At 51.5% G+C, this 10,044-nt stretch overlaps 46 non-coding genes and 1 pseudogene across 46 annotated transcripts; all 47 read left to right on the top strand.

Moving 5' to 3' along the window:
- Nucleotides 1-9: 9 nt before the first annotated feature.
- LOC120911425 lies at nt 10-128 on the top strand. The gene has a single exon (XR_005742207.1). It is a non-coding gene; the product is annotated as a 5S ribosomal RNA (ribosomal RNA).
- A 90-nt stretch (nt 129-218) lies between these two features.
- LOC120911426 lies at nt 219-337 on the top strand. The gene has a single exon (XR_005742208.1). It is a non-coding gene; the product is annotated as a 5S ribosomal RNA (ribosomal RNA).
- A 90-nt stretch (nt 338-427) lies between these two features.
- Nucleotides 428-546, top strand: LOC120911427. Its single transcript, XR_005742209.1, has one exon. It is a non-coding gene; the product is annotated as a 5S ribosomal RNA (ribosomal RNA).
- A 90-nt stretch (nt 547-636) lies between these two features.
- LOC120911429 lies at nt 637-755 on the top strand. The gene has a single exon (XR_005742210.1). It is a non-coding gene; the product is annotated as a 5S ribosomal RNA (ribosomal RNA).
- Nucleotides 756-845: 90 nt separating this feature from the next.
- On the top strand, nt 846-964 carry LOC120911430. The gene has a single exon (XR_005742211.1). It is a non-coding gene; the product is annotated as a 5S ribosomal RNA (ribosomal RNA).
- A 90-nt stretch (nt 965-1,054) lies between these two features.
- Nucleotides 1,055-1,173, top strand: LOC120912434. The gene has a single exon (XR_005743054.1). It is a non-coding gene; the product is annotated as a 5S ribosomal RNA (ribosomal RNA).
- Nucleotides 1,174-1,263: 90 nt separating this feature from the next.
- On the top strand, nt 1,264-1,382 carry LOC120911432. Its single transcript, XR_005742213.1, has one exon. It is a non-coding gene; the product is annotated as a 5S ribosomal RNA (ribosomal RNA).
- Nucleotides 1,383-1,471: 89 nt separating this feature from the next.
- On the top strand, nt 1,472-1,590 carry LOC120912446. Its single transcript, XR_005743056.1, has one exon. It is a non-coding gene; the product is annotated as a 5S ribosomal RNA (ribosomal RNA).
- A 90-nt stretch (nt 1,591-1,680) lies between these two features.
- LOC120911433 lies at nt 1,681-1,799 on the top strand. The gene has a single exon (XR_005742214.1). It is a non-coding gene; the product is annotated as a 5S ribosomal RNA (ribosomal RNA).
- Nucleotides 1,800-1,889: 90 nt separating this feature from the next.
- LOC120911434 lies at nt 1,890-2,008 on the top strand. The gene has a single exon (XR_005742215.1). It is a non-coding gene; the product is annotated as a 5S ribosomal RNA (ribosomal RNA).
- A 90-nt stretch (nt 2,009-2,098) lies between these two features.
- LOC120912451 lies at nt 2,099-2,217 on the top strand. The gene has a single exon (XR_005743057.1). It is a non-coding gene; the product is annotated as a 5S ribosomal RNA (ribosomal RNA).
- A 90-nt stretch (nt 2,218-2,307) lies between these two features.
- Nucleotides 2,308-2,426, top strand: LOC120911435. The gene has a single exon (XR_005742216.1). It is a non-coding gene; the product is annotated as a 5S ribosomal RNA (ribosomal RNA).
- Nucleotides 2,427-2,517: 91 nt separating this feature from the next.
- LOC120911436 lies at nt 2,518-2,636 on the top strand. Its single transcript, XR_005742217.1, has one exon. It is a non-coding gene; the product is annotated as a 5S ribosomal RNA (ribosomal RNA).
- A 90-nt stretch (nt 2,637-2,726) lies between these two features.
- LOC120912452 lies at nt 2,727-2,845 on the top strand. The gene has a single exon (XR_005743058.1). It is a non-coding gene; the product is annotated as a 5S ribosomal RNA (ribosomal RNA).
- Nucleotides 2,846-2,935: 90 nt separating this feature from the next.
- On the top strand, nt 2,936-3,054 carry LOC120911437. Its single transcript, XR_005742218.1, has one exon. It is a non-coding gene; the product is annotated as a 5S ribosomal RNA (ribosomal RNA).
- Nucleotides 3,055-3,145: 91 nt separating this feature from the next.
- Nucleotides 3,146-3,264, top strand: LOC120911438. The gene has a single exon (XR_005742219.1). It is a non-coding gene; the product is annotated as a 5S ribosomal RNA (ribosomal RNA).
- Nucleotides 3,265-3,354: 90 nt separating this feature from the next.
- LOC120911439 lies at nt 3,355-3,473 on the top strand. Its single transcript, XR_005742220.1, has one exon. It is a non-coding gene; the product is annotated as a 5S ribosomal RNA (ribosomal RNA).
- Nucleotides 3,474-3,563: 90 nt separating this feature from the next.
- LOC120911440 lies at nt 3,564-3,682 on the top strand. The gene has a single exon (XR_005742221.1). It is a non-coding gene; the product is annotated as a 5S ribosomal RNA (ribosomal RNA).
- Nucleotides 3,683-3,772: 90 nt separating this feature from the next.
- Nucleotides 3,773-3,891, top strand: LOC120911441. Its single transcript, XR_005742222.1, has one exon. It is a non-coding gene; the product is annotated as a 5S ribosomal RNA (ribosomal RNA).
- A 90-nt stretch (nt 3,892-3,981) lies between these two features.
- On the top strand, nt 3,982-4,100 carry LOC120911443. Its single transcript, XR_005742224.1, has one exon. It is a non-coding gene; the product is annotated as a 5S ribosomal RNA (ribosomal RNA).
- Nucleotides 4,101-4,190: 90 nt separating this feature from the next.
- On the top strand, nt 4,191-4,309 carry LOC120911445. Its single transcript, XR_005742225.1, has one exon. It is a non-coding gene; the product is annotated as a 5S ribosomal RNA (ribosomal RNA).
- Nucleotides 4,310-4,399: 90 nt separating this feature from the next.
- On the top strand, nt 4,400-4,518 carry LOC120911446. The gene has a single exon (XR_005742226.1). It is a non-coding gene; the product is annotated as a 5S ribosomal RNA (ribosomal RNA).
- A 90-nt stretch (nt 4,519-4,608) lies between these two features.
- Nucleotides 4,609-4,727, top strand: LOC120911447. The gene has a single exon (XR_005742227.1). It is a non-coding gene; the product is annotated as a 5S ribosomal RNA (ribosomal RNA).
- Nucleotides 4,728-4,817: 90 nt separating this feature from the next.
- LOC120912453 lies at nt 4,818-4,936 on the top strand. Its single transcript, XR_005743059.1, has one exon. It is a non-coding gene; the product is annotated as a 5S ribosomal RNA (ribosomal RNA).
- A 90-nt stretch (nt 4,937-5,026) lies between these two features.
- On the top strand, nt 5,027-5,145 carry LOC120912454. The gene has a single exon (XR_005743060.1). It is a non-coding gene; the product is annotated as a 5S ribosomal RNA (ribosomal RNA).
- A 90-nt stretch (nt 5,146-5,235) lies between these two features.
- Nucleotides 5,236-5,354, top strand: LOC120911448. The gene has a single exon (XR_005742228.1). It is a non-coding gene; the product is annotated as a 5S ribosomal RNA (ribosomal RNA).
- Nucleotides 5,355-5,444: 90 nt separating this feature from the next.
- LOC120911449 lies at nt 5,445-5,563 on the top strand. The gene has a single exon (XR_005742229.1). It is a non-coding gene; the product is annotated as a 5S ribosomal RNA (ribosomal RNA).
- A 90-nt stretch (nt 5,564-5,653) lies between these two features.
- On the top strand, nt 5,654-5,772 carry LOC120911450. Its single transcript, XR_005742230.1, has one exon. It is a non-coding gene; the product is annotated as a 5S ribosomal RNA (ribosomal RNA).
- Nucleotides 5,773-5,862: 90 nt separating this feature from the next.
- Nucleotides 5,863-5,981, top strand: LOC120911451. The gene has a single exon (XR_005742231.1). It is a non-coding gene; the product is annotated as a 5S ribosomal RNA (ribosomal RNA).
- A 90-nt stretch (nt 5,982-6,071) lies between these two features.
- LOC120911452 lies at nt 6,072-6,190 on the top strand. The gene has a single exon (XR_005742232.1). It is a non-coding gene; the product is annotated as a 5S ribosomal RNA (ribosomal RNA).
- Nucleotides 6,191-6,280: 90 nt separating this feature from the next.
- Nucleotides 6,281-6,399, top strand: LOC120912110. Its single transcript, XR_005742870.1, has one exon. It is a non-coding gene; the product is annotated as a 5S ribosomal RNA (ribosomal RNA).
- A 91-nt stretch (nt 6,400-6,490) lies between these two features.
- Nucleotides 6,491-6,609, top strand: LOC120912294 (annotated as a pseudogene).
- A 90-nt stretch (nt 6,610-6,699) lies between these two features.
- Nucleotides 6,700-6,818, top strand: LOC120911453. The gene has a single exon (XR_005742233.1). It is a non-coding gene; the product is annotated as a 5S ribosomal RNA (ribosomal RNA).
- Nucleotides 6,819-6,909: 91 nt separating this feature from the next.
- Nucleotides 6,910-7,028, top strand: LOC120911455. Its single transcript, XR_005742235.1, has one exon. It is a non-coding gene; the product is annotated as a 5S ribosomal RNA (ribosomal RNA).
- A 90-nt stretch (nt 7,029-7,118) lies between these two features.
- Nucleotides 7,119-7,237, top strand: LOC120912667. The gene has a single exon (XR_005743196.1). It is a non-coding gene; the product is annotated as a 5S ribosomal RNA (ribosomal RNA).
- A 90-nt stretch (nt 7,238-7,327) lies between these two features.
- On the top strand, nt 7,328-7,446 carry LOC120911456. Its single transcript, XR_005742236.1, has one exon. It is a non-coding gene; the product is annotated as a 5S ribosomal RNA (ribosomal RNA).
- Nucleotides 7,447-7,536: 90 nt separating this feature from the next.
- On the top strand, nt 7,537-7,655 carry LOC120911903. The gene has a single exon (XR_005742672.1). It is a non-coding gene; the product is annotated as a 5S ribosomal RNA (ribosomal RNA).
- A 90-nt stretch (nt 7,656-7,745) lies between these two features.
- LOC120911457 lies at nt 7,746-7,864 on the top strand. Its single transcript, XR_005742237.1, has one exon. It is a non-coding gene; the product is annotated as a 5S ribosomal RNA (ribosomal RNA).
- Nucleotides 7,865-7,954: 90 nt separating this feature from the next.
- LOC120912156 lies at nt 7,955-8,073 on the top strand. Its single transcript, XR_005742914.1, has one exon. It is a non-coding gene; the product is annotated as a 5S ribosomal RNA (ribosomal RNA).
- Nucleotides 8,074-8,163: 90 nt separating this feature from the next.
- Nucleotides 8,164-8,282, top strand: LOC120911458. Its single transcript, XR_005742238.1, has one exon. It is a non-coding gene; the product is annotated as a 5S ribosomal RNA (ribosomal RNA).
- A 90-nt stretch (nt 8,283-8,372) lies between these two features.
- On the top strand, nt 8,373-8,491 carry LOC120912146. The gene has a single exon (XR_005742905.1). It is a non-coding gene; the product is annotated as a 5S ribosomal RNA (ribosomal RNA).
- A 90-nt stretch (nt 8,492-8,581) lies between these two features.
- LOC120911964 lies at nt 8,582-8,700 on the top strand. The gene has a single exon (XR_005742730.1). It is a non-coding gene; the product is annotated as a 5S ribosomal RNA (ribosomal RNA).
- Nucleotides 8,701-8,791: 91 nt separating this feature from the next.
- Nucleotides 8,792-8,910, top strand: LOC120911459. The gene has a single exon (XR_005742239.1). It is a non-coding gene; the product is annotated as a 5S ribosomal RNA (ribosomal RNA).
- Nucleotides 8,911-9,001: 91 nt separating this feature from the next.
- Nucleotides 9,002-9,120, top strand: LOC120911460. Its single transcript, XR_005742240.1, has one exon. It is a non-coding gene; the product is annotated as a 5S ribosomal RNA (ribosomal RNA).
- A 90-nt stretch (nt 9,121-9,210) lies between these two features.
- LOC120911461 lies at nt 9,211-9,329 on the top strand. The gene has a single exon (XR_005742241.1). It is a non-coding gene; the product is annotated as a 5S ribosomal RNA (ribosomal RNA).
- A 91-nt stretch (nt 9,330-9,420) lies between these two features.
- Nucleotides 9,421-9,539, top strand: LOC120912076. Its single transcript, XR_005742837.1, has one exon. It is a non-coding gene; the product is annotated as a 5S ribosomal RNA (ribosomal RNA).
- Nucleotides 9,540-9,639: 100 nt separating this feature from the next.
- On the top strand, nt 9,640-9,758 carry LOC120912262. The gene has a single exon (XR_005743017.1). It is a non-coding gene; the product is annotated as a 5S ribosomal RNA (ribosomal RNA).
- Nucleotides 9,759-10,044: the final 286 nt, after the last annotated feature.

A 10,044-nucleotide genomic window follows, 5' to 3' on the forward strand; every position in this document is an offset into this window, starting at 1 on the left:
ATGGTTATCGCCTACGGCCACATCACCTTGAAAGCGCCCGATCTCGTCTGATCTCGGAGGCTAAGCAGGGTCGGGCCTGGTTAGTACCTGGATGGGAGACCGCCTGGGAATACCAGGTGCTGTAGGCTTTTTTGTTTTGGTGGAGTCTTGAATCTCTTTTTTCCCCCAGTCTTTCTTCCATGCTATCTTCAAGAGAGTTAAGGACAGCCATGGTTATCGCCTACGGCCACATCACCTTGAAAGCGCCCGATCTCGTCTGATCTCGGAGGCTAAGCAGGGTCGGGCCTGGTTAGTACCTGGATGGGAGACCGCCTGGGAATACCAGGTGCTGTAGGCTTTATTGTTTTGGTGGAGTCTTGAATCTCTTTTTTCCCCCAGTCTTTCTTCCATGCTATCTTCAAGAGAGTTAAGGACAGCCATGGTTATCGCCTACGGCCACATCACCTTGAAAGCGCCCGATCTCGTCTGATCTCGGAGGCTAAGCAGGGTCGGGCCTGGTTAGTACCTGGATGGGAGACCGCCTGGGAATACCAGGTGCTGTAGGCTTTTTTGTTTTGGTGGAGTCTTGAATCTCTTTTTTCCCCCAGTCTTTCTTCCATGCTATCTTCAAGAGAGTTAAGGACAGCCATGGTTATCGCCTACGGCCACATCACCTTGAAAGCGCCCGATCTCGTCTGATCTCGGAGGCTAAGCAGGGTCGGGCCTGGTTAGTACCTGGATGGGAGACCGCCTGGGAATACCAGGTGCTGTAGGCTTTTTTGTTTTGGTGGAGTCTTGAATCTCTTTTTTCCCCCAGTCTTTCTTCCATGCTATCTTCAAGAGAGTTAAGGACAGCCATGGTTATCGCCTACGGCCACATCACCTTGAAAGCGCCCGATCTCGTCTGATCTCGGAGGCTAAGCAGGGTCGGGCCTGGTTAGTACCTGGATGGGAGACCGCCTGGGAATACCAGGTGCTGTAGGCTTTTTTGTTTTGGTGGAGTCTTGAATCTCTTTTTTCCCCCAGTCTTTCTTCCATGCTATCTTCAAGAGAGTTAAGGACAGCCATGGTTATCGCCTACGGCCACATCACCTTGAAAGCGCCCGATCTCGTCTGATCTCGGAGGCTAAGCAAGGTCGGGCCTGGTTAGTACCTGGATGGGAGACCGCCTGGGAATACCAGGTGCTGTAGGCTTTTTTGTTTTGGTGGAGTCTTGAATCTCTTTTTTCCCCCAGTCTTTCTTCCATGCTATCTTCAAGAGAGTTAAGGACAGCCATGGTTATCGCCTACGGCCACATCACCTTGAAAGCGCCCGATCTCGTCTGATCTCGGAGGCTAAGCAGGGTCGGGCCTGGTTAGTACCTGGATGGGAGACCGCCTGGGAATACCAGGTGCTGTAGGCTTTTTTGTTTTGGTGGAGTCTTGAATCTCTTTTTCCCCCAGTCTTTCTTCCATGCTATCTTCAAGAGAGTTAAGGACAGCCATGGTTATCGCCTACGGCCACATCACCTTGAAAGCGCCCGATCTCGTCTGATCTCGGAGGCTAAGCAAGGTCGGGCCTGGTTAGTACCTGGATGGGAGACCGCCTGGGAATACCAGGTGCTGTAGGCTTTTTTGTTTTGGTGGAGTCTTGAATCTCTTTTTTCCCCCAGTCTTTCTTCCATGCTATCTTCAAGAGAGTTAAGGACAGCCATGGTTATCGCCTACGGCCACATCACCTTGAAAGCGCCCGATCTCGTCTGATCTCGGAGGCTAAGCAGGGTCGGGCCTGGTTAGTACCTGGATGGGAGACCGCCTGGGAATACCAGGTGCTGTAGGCTTTTTTGTTTTGGTGGAGTCTTGAATCTCTTTTTTCCCCCAGTCTTTCTTCCATGCTATCTTCAAGAGAGTTAAGGACAGCCATGGTTATCGCCTACGGCCACATCACCTTGAAAGCGCCCGATCTCGTCTGATCTCGGAGGCTAAGCAGGGTCGGGCCTGGTTAGTACCTGGATGGGAGACCGCCTGGGAATACCAGGTGCTGTAGGCTTTTTTGTTTTGGTGGAGTCTTGAATCTCTTTTTTCCCCCAGTCTTTCTTCCATGCTATCTTCAAGAGAGTTAAGGACAGCCATGGTTATCGCCTACGGCCACATCACCTTGAAAGCGCCCGATCTCGTCTGATCTCGGAGGCTAAGCAAGGTCGGGCCTGGTTAGTACCTGGATGGGAGACCGCCTGGGAATACCAGGTGCTGTAGGCTTTTTTGTTTTGGTGGAGTCTTGAATCTCTTTTTTCCCCCAGTCTTTCTTCCATGCTATCTTCAAGAGAGTTAAGGACAGCCATGGTTATCGCCTACGGCCACATCACCTTGAAAGCGCCCGATCTCGTCTGATCTCGGAGGCTAAGCAGGGTCGGGCCTGGTTAGTACCTGGATGGGAGACCGCCTGGGAATACCAGGTGCTGTAGGCTTTTTTGTTTTGGTGGAGTCCTTGAATCTCTTTTTTCCCCCAGTCTTTCTTCCATGCTATCTTCAAGAGAGTTAAGGACAGCCATGGTTATCGCCTACGGCCACATCACCTTGAAAGCGCCCGATCTCGTCTGATCTCGGAGGCTAAGCAGGGTCGGGCCTGGTTAGTACCTGGATGGGAGACCGCCTGGGAATACCAGGTGCTGTAGGCTTTTTTGTTTTGGTGGAGTCTTGAATCTCTTTTTTCCCCCAGTCTTTCTTCCATGCTATCTTCAAGAGAGTTAAGGACAGCCATGGTTATCGCCTACGGCCACATCACCTTGAAAGCGCCCGATCTCGTCTGATCTCGGAGGCTAAGCAAGGTCGGGCCTGGTTAGTACCTGGATGGGAGACCGCCTGGGAATACCAGGTGCTGTAGGCTTTTTTGTTTTGGTGGAGTCTTGAATCTCTTTTTTCCCCCAGTCTTTCTTCCATGCTATCTTCAAGAGAGTTAAGGACAGCCATGGTTATCGCCTACGGCCACATCACCTTGAAAGCGCCCGATCTCGTCTGATCTCGGAGGCTAAGCAGGGTCGGGCCTGGTTAGTACCTGGATGGGAGACCGCCTGGGAATACCAGGTGCTGTAGGCTTTTTTGTTGTGGTGGAGTCCTTGAATCTCTTTTTTCCCCCAGTCTGTCTTCCATGCTATCTTCAAGAGAGTTAAGGACAGCCATGGTTATCGCCTACGGCCACATCACCTTGAAAGCGCCCGATCTCGTCTGATCTCGGAGGCTAAGCAGGGTCGGGCCTGGTTAGTACCTGGATGGGAGACCGCCTGGGAATACCAGGTGCTGTAGGCTTTTTTGTTTTGGTGGAGTCTTGAATCTCTTTTTTCCCCCAGTCTTTCTTCCATGCTATCTTCAAGAGAGTTAAGGACAGCCATGGTTATCGCCTACGGCCACATCACCTTGAAAGCGCCCGATCTCGTCTGATCTCGGAGGCTAAGCAGGGTCGGGCCTGGTTAGTACCTGGATGGGAGACCGCCTGGGAATACCAGGTGCTGTAGGCTTTTTTGTTTTGGTGGAGTCTTGAATCTCTTTTTTCCCCCAGTCTTTCTTCCATGCTATCTTCAAGAGAGTTAAGGACAGCCATGGTTATCGCCTACGGCCACATCACCTTGAAAGCGCCCGATCTCGTCTGATCTCGGAGGCTAAGCAGGGTCGGGCCTGGTTAGTACCTGGATGGGAGACCGCCTGGGAATACCAGGTGCTGTAGGCTTTTTTGTTTTGGTGGAGTCTTGAATCTCTTTTTTCCCCCAGTCTTTCTTCCATGCTATCTTCAAGAGAGTTAAGGACAGCCATGGTTATCGCCTACGGCCACATCACCTTGAAAGCGCCCGATCTCGTCTGATCTCGGAGGCTAAGCAGGGTCGGGCCTGGTTAGTACCTGGATGGGAGACCGCCTGGGAATACCAGGTGCTGTAGGCTTTTTTGTTTTGGTGGAGTCTTGAATCTCTTTTTTCCCCCAGTCTTTCTTCCATGCTATCTTCAAGAGAGTTAAGGACAGCCATGGTTATCGCCTACGGCCACATCACCTTGAAAGCGCCCGATCTCGTCTGATCTCGGAGGCTAAGCAGGGTCGGGCCTGGTTAGTACCTGGATGGGAGACCGCCTGGGAATACCAGGTGCTGTAGGCTTTTTTGTTTTGGTGGAGTCTTGAATCTCTTTTTTCCCCCAGTCTTTCTTCCATGCTATCTTCAAGAGAGTTAAGGACAGCCATGGTTATCGCCTACGGCCACATCACCTTGAAAGCGCCCGATCTCGTCTGATCTCGGAGGCTAAGCAGGGTCGGGCCTGGTTAGTACCTGGATGGGAGACCGCCTGGGAATACCAGGTGCTGTAGGCTTTTTTGTTTTGGTGGAGTCTTGAATCTCTTTTTTCCCCCAGTCTTTCTTCCATGCTATCTTCAAGAGAGTTAAGGACAGCCATGGTTATCGCCTACGGCCACATCACCTTGAAAGCGCCCGATCTCGTCTGATCTCGGAGGCTAAGCAGGGTCGGGCCTGGTTAGTACCTGGATGGGAGACCGCCTGGGAATACCAGGTGCTGTAGGCTTTTTTGTTTTGGTGGAGTCTTGAATCTCTTTTTTCCCCCAGTCTTTCTTCCATGCTATCTTCAAGAGAGTTAAGGACAGCCATGGTTATCGCCTACGGCCACATCACCTTGAAAGCGCCCGATCTCGTCTGATCTCGGAGGCTAAGCAGGGTCGGGCCTGGTTAGTACCTGGATGGGAGACCGCCTGGGAATACCAGGTGCTGTAGGCTTTTTTGTTTTGGTGGAGTCTTGAATCTCTTTTTTCCCCCAGTCTTTCTTCCATGCTATCTTCAAGAGAGTTAAGGACAGCCATGGTTATCGCCTACGGCCACATCACCTTGAAAGCGCCCGATCTCGTCTGATCTCGGAGGCTAAGCAAGGTCGGGCCTGGTTAGTACCTGGATGGGAGACCGCCTGGGAATACCAGGTGCTGTAGGCTTTTTTGTTTTGGTGGAGTCTTGAATCTCTTTTTTCCCCCAGTCTTTCTTCCATGCTATCTTCAAGAGAGTTAAGGACAGCCATGGTTATCGCCTACGGCCACATCACCTTGAAAGCGCCCGATCTCGTCTGATCTCGGAGGCTAAGCAAGGTCGGGCCTGGTTAGTACCTGGATGGGAGACCGCCTGGGAATACCAGGTGCTGTAGGCTTTTTTGTTTTGGTGGAGTCTTGAATCTCTTTTTTCCCCCAGTCTTTCTTCCATGCTATCTTCAAGAGAGTTAAGGACAGCCATGGTTATCGCCTACGGCCACATCACCTTGAAAGCGCCCGATCTCGTCTGATCTCGGAGGCTAAGCAGGGTCGGGCCTGGTTAGTACCTGGATGGGAGACCGCCTGGGAATACCAGGTGCTGTAGGCTTTTTTGTTTTGGTGGAGTCTTGAATCTCTTTTTTCCCCCAGTCTTTCTTCCATGCTATCTTCAAGAGAGTTAAGGACAGCCATGGTTATCGCCTACGGCCACATCACCTTGAAAGCGCCCGATCTCGTCTGATCTCGGAGGCTAAGCAGGGTCGGGCCTGGTTAGTACCTGGATGGGAGACCGCCTGGGAATACCAGGTGCTGTAGGCTTTTTTGTTTTGGTGGAGTCTTGAATCTCTTTTTTCCCCCAGTCTTTCTTCCATGCTATCTTCAAGAGAGTTAAGGACAGCCATGGTTATCGCCTACGGCCACATCACCTTGAAAGCGCCCGATCTCGTCTGATCTCGGAGGCTAAGCAGGGTCGGGCCTGGTTAGTACCTGGATGGGAGACCGCCTGGGAATACCAGGTGCTGTAGGCTTTTTTGTTTTGGTGGAGTCTTGAATCTCTTTTTTCCCCCAGTCTTTCTTCCATGCTATCTTCAAGAGAGTTAAGGACAGCCATGGTTATCGCCTACGGCCACATCACCTTGAAAGCGCCCGATCTCGTCTGATCTCGGAGGCTAAGCAGGGTCGGGCCTGGTTAGTACCTGGATGGGAGACCGCCTGGGAATACCAGGTGCTGTAGGCTTTTTTGTTTTGGTGGAGTCTTGAATCTCTTTTTTCCCCCAGTCTTTCTTCCATGCTATCTTCAAGAGAGTTAAGGACAGCCATGGTTATCGCCTACGGCCACATCACCTTGAAAGCGCCCGATCTCGTCTGATCTCGGAGGCTAAGCAGGGTCGGGCCTGGTTAGTACCTGGATGGGAGACCGCCTGGGAATACCAGGTGCTGTAGGCTTTTTTGTTTTGGTGGAGTCTTGAATCTCTTTTTTCCCCCAGTCTTTCTTCCATGCTATCTTCAAGAGAGTTAAGGACAGCCATGGTTATCGCCTACGGCCACATCACCTTGAAAGCGCCCGATCTCGTCTGATCTCGGAGGCTAAGCAGGGTCGGGCCTGGTTAGTACCTGGATGGGAGACCGCCTGGGATTACCAGGTGCTGTAGGCTTTTTTGTTGTGGTGGAGTCCTTGAATCTCTTTTTTCCCCCAGTCTTTCTTCCATGCTATCTTCAAGAGAGTTAAGGACAGCCATGGTTATCGCCTACGGCCACATCACCTTGAAAGCGCCCGATCTCGTCTGATATCGGAGGCTAAGCAGGGTCGGGCCTGGTTAGTACCTGGATGGGAGACCGCCTGGCAATACCAGGTGCTGTAGGCTTTTTTGTTTTGGTGGAGTCTTGAATCTCTTTTTTCCCCCAGTCTTTCTTCCATGCTATCTTCAAGAGAGTTAAGGACAGCCATGGTTATCGCCTACGGCCACATCACCTTGAAAGCGCCCGATCTCGTCTGATCTCGGAGGCTAAGCAGGGTCGGGCCTGGTTAGTACCTGGATGGGAGACCGCCTGGGAATACCAGGTGCTGTAGGCTTTTTTGTTGTGGTGGAGTCCTTGAATCTCTTTTTTCCCCCAGTCTTTCTTCCATGCTATCTTCAAGAGAGTTAAGGACAGCCATGGTTATCGCCTACGGCCACATCACCTTGAAAGCGCCCGATCTCGTCTGATCTCGGAGGCTAAGCAGGGTCGGGCCTGGTTAGTACCTGGATGGGAGACCGCCTGGGAATACCAGGTGCTGTAGGCTTTTTTGTTTTGGTGGAGTCTTGAATCTCTTTTTTCCCCCAGTCTTTCTTCCATGCTATCTTCAAGAGAGTTAAGGACAGCCATGGTTATCGCCTACGGCCACATCACCTTGAAAGCGCCCGATCTCATCTGATCTCGGAGGCTAAGCAAGGTCGGGCCTGGTTAGTACCTGGATGGGAGACCGCCTGGGAATACCAGGTGCTGTAGGCTTTTTTGTTTTGGTGGAGTCTTGAATCTCTTTTTTCCCCCAGTCTTTCTTCCATGCTATCTTCAAGAGAGTTAAGGACAGCCACGGTTATTGCCTACGGCCACATCACCTTGAAAGCGCCCGATCTCGTCTGATCTCGGAGGCTAAGCAGGGTCGGGCCTGGTTAGTACCTGGATGGGAGACCGCCTGGGAATACCAGGTGCTGTAGGCTTTTTTGTTTTGGTAGAGTCTTGAATCTCTTTTTTCCCCCAGTCTTTCTTCCATGCTATCTTCAAGAGAGTTAAGGACAGCCATGGTTATCGCCTACGGCCACATCACCTTGAAAGCGCCCGATCTCGTCTGATCTCGGAGGCTAAGCAGGGTCGGGCCTGGTTAGTACCTGGATGGGAGACCGCCTGGGAATATCAGGTGCTGTAGGCTTTTTTGTTTTGGTGGAGTCTTGAATCTCTTTTTTCCCCCAGTCTTTCTTCCATGCTATCTTCAAGAGAGTTAAGGACAGCCATGGTTATCGCCTACGGCCACATCACCTTGAAAGCGCCCGATCTCGTCTGATCTCGGAGGCTAAGCAGGGTCGGGCCTGGTTAGTACCTGGATGGGAGACCGCCTGGGAATACCAGGTGCTGTAGGCTTTTTTGTTTTGGTGGAGTCTTGAATCTCTTTTTTCCCCCAGTCTTTCTTCCATGCTATCTTCAAGAGAGTTAAGGACAGCCATGGTTATCGCCTACGGCCACATCACCTTGAAAGCGCCCGATCTCGTCTGATCTCGGAGGCTAAGCAGGGTCGGGCCTGGTTAGTACCTGGATGGGAGACCGCCTGGCAATACCAGGTGCTGTAGGCTTTTTTGTTTTGGTGGAGTCTTGAATCTCTTTTTTCCCCCAGTCTTTCTTCCATGCTATCTTCAAGAGAGTTAAGGACAGCCACGGTTATCGCCTACGGCCACATCACCTTGAAAGCGCCCGATCTCGTCTGATCTCGGAGGCTAAGCAGGGTCGGGCCTGGTTAGTACCTGGATGGGAGACCGCCTGGGAATACCAGGTGCTGTAGGCTTTTTTGTTTTGGTGGAGTCTTGAATCTCTTTTTTCCCCCAGTCTTTCTTCCATGCTATCTTCAAGAGAGTTAAGGACAGCCATGGTTATCGCCTACGGCCACATCACCTTGAAAGCGCCCGATCTCGTCTGATCTCGGAGGCTAAGCAAGGTCGGGCCTGGTTAGTACCTGGATGGGAGACCGCCTGAGAATACCAGGTGATGTAGGCTTTTTTGTTTTGGTGGAGTCTTGAATCTCTTTTTTCCCCCAGTCTTTCTTCCATGCTATCTTCAAGAGAGTTAAGGACAGCCATGGTTATCGCCTACGGCCACATCACCTTGAAAGCGCCTGATCTCGTCTGATCTCGGAGGCTAAGCAGGGTCGGGCCTGGTTAGTACCTGGATGGGAGACCGCCTGGGAATACCAGGTGCTGTAGGCTTTTTTGTTGTGGTGGAGTCCTTGAATCTCTTTTTTCCCCCAGTCTTTCTTCCATGCTATCTTCAAGAGAGTTAAGGACAGCCATGGTTATCGCCTACGGCCACATCACCTTGAAAGCGCCCGATCTCGTCTGATCTCGGAGGCTAAGCAGGGTCGGGCCTGGTTAGTACCTGGATGGGAGACCGCCTGGGAATACCAGGTGCTGTAGGCTTTTTTGTTGTGGTGGAGTCCTTGAATCTCTTTTTTCCCCCAGTCTTTCTTCCATGCTATCTTCAAGAGAGTTAAGGACAGCCATGGTTATCGCCTACGGCCACATCACCTTGAAAGCGCCCGATCTCGTCTGATCTCGGAGGCTAAGCAGGGTCGGGCCTGGTTAGTACCTGGATGGGAGACCGCCTGGGAATACCAGGTGCTGTAGGCTTTTTTGTTTTGGTGGAGTCTTGAATCTCTTTTTTCCCCCAGTCTTTCTTCCATGCTATCTTCAAGAGAGTTAAGGACAGCCATGGTTATCGCCTACGGCCACATCACCTTGAAAGCGCCCGATCTCGTCTGATCTCGGAGGCTAAGCAGGGTCGGGCCTGGTTAGTACCTGGATGGGAGACCGCCTGGGAATACCAGGTGCTGTAGGCTTTTTTGTTGTGGTGGAGTCCTTGAATCTCTTTTTTTCCCCAGTCTTTCTTCCATGCTATCTTCAAGAGAGTTAAGGACAGCCATGGTTATCGCCTACGGCCACATCACTCTGAAAGCGCCCGATCTCGTCTGATCTCGGAGGCTAAGCAGGGTCGGGCCTGGTTAGTTCCTGGATGGGAGACCGCCTGGGAATACCAGGTGCTGTAGGCTTTTTTGTTTTGGTTGTTGTGGTGGAGTCCTTGAATCTCTTTTTTTCCCCAGTCTTTCTTCCATGCTATCTTCAAGAGAGTTAAGGACAGCCATGGTTATTGCCTACGGCCACATCACCCTGAAAGCGCTCAATCTCGTCTGCTCTCGGAGGCTAAGCAGGGTCGGGCCTGGTTAGTACTTGGATGGGAGACCGCCTGGGAATACCAGGTGCTGTAGGCTTTTTTTTTTGGGTTGTGGGGGAGTCCTTGAATCTTTTTTTTTTTCGAGACTTTCTTCCATGCTATCTTCAAGAGAGTTAAGGACAGCCATGGTTATCGCCTACGGCCACATCACCCTGAAAGCGCCCGATCTCGTCTGATCTCGGAGGCTAAGCAGGGTCGGGCCTGGATGTGAGACCGCCTGGGAATACCAGCTGCTGTAGGCTTTTTTTTTTTGGGTTGTGGGGGAGTCCTTGAATCTTTTTTTTTTCTGAGACTTTCTTCCATGCTATCTTCAAGAGAGTTAA

Source organism: Rana temporaria, chromosome 8 (genome assembly GCF_905171775.1).
Source record: "Rana temporaria chromosome 8, aRanTem1.1, whole genome shotgun sequence".
NCBI classification, from domain to species: domain Eukaryota; kingdom Metazoa; phylum Chordata; class Amphibia; order Anura; family Ranidae; genus Rana; species Rana temporaria.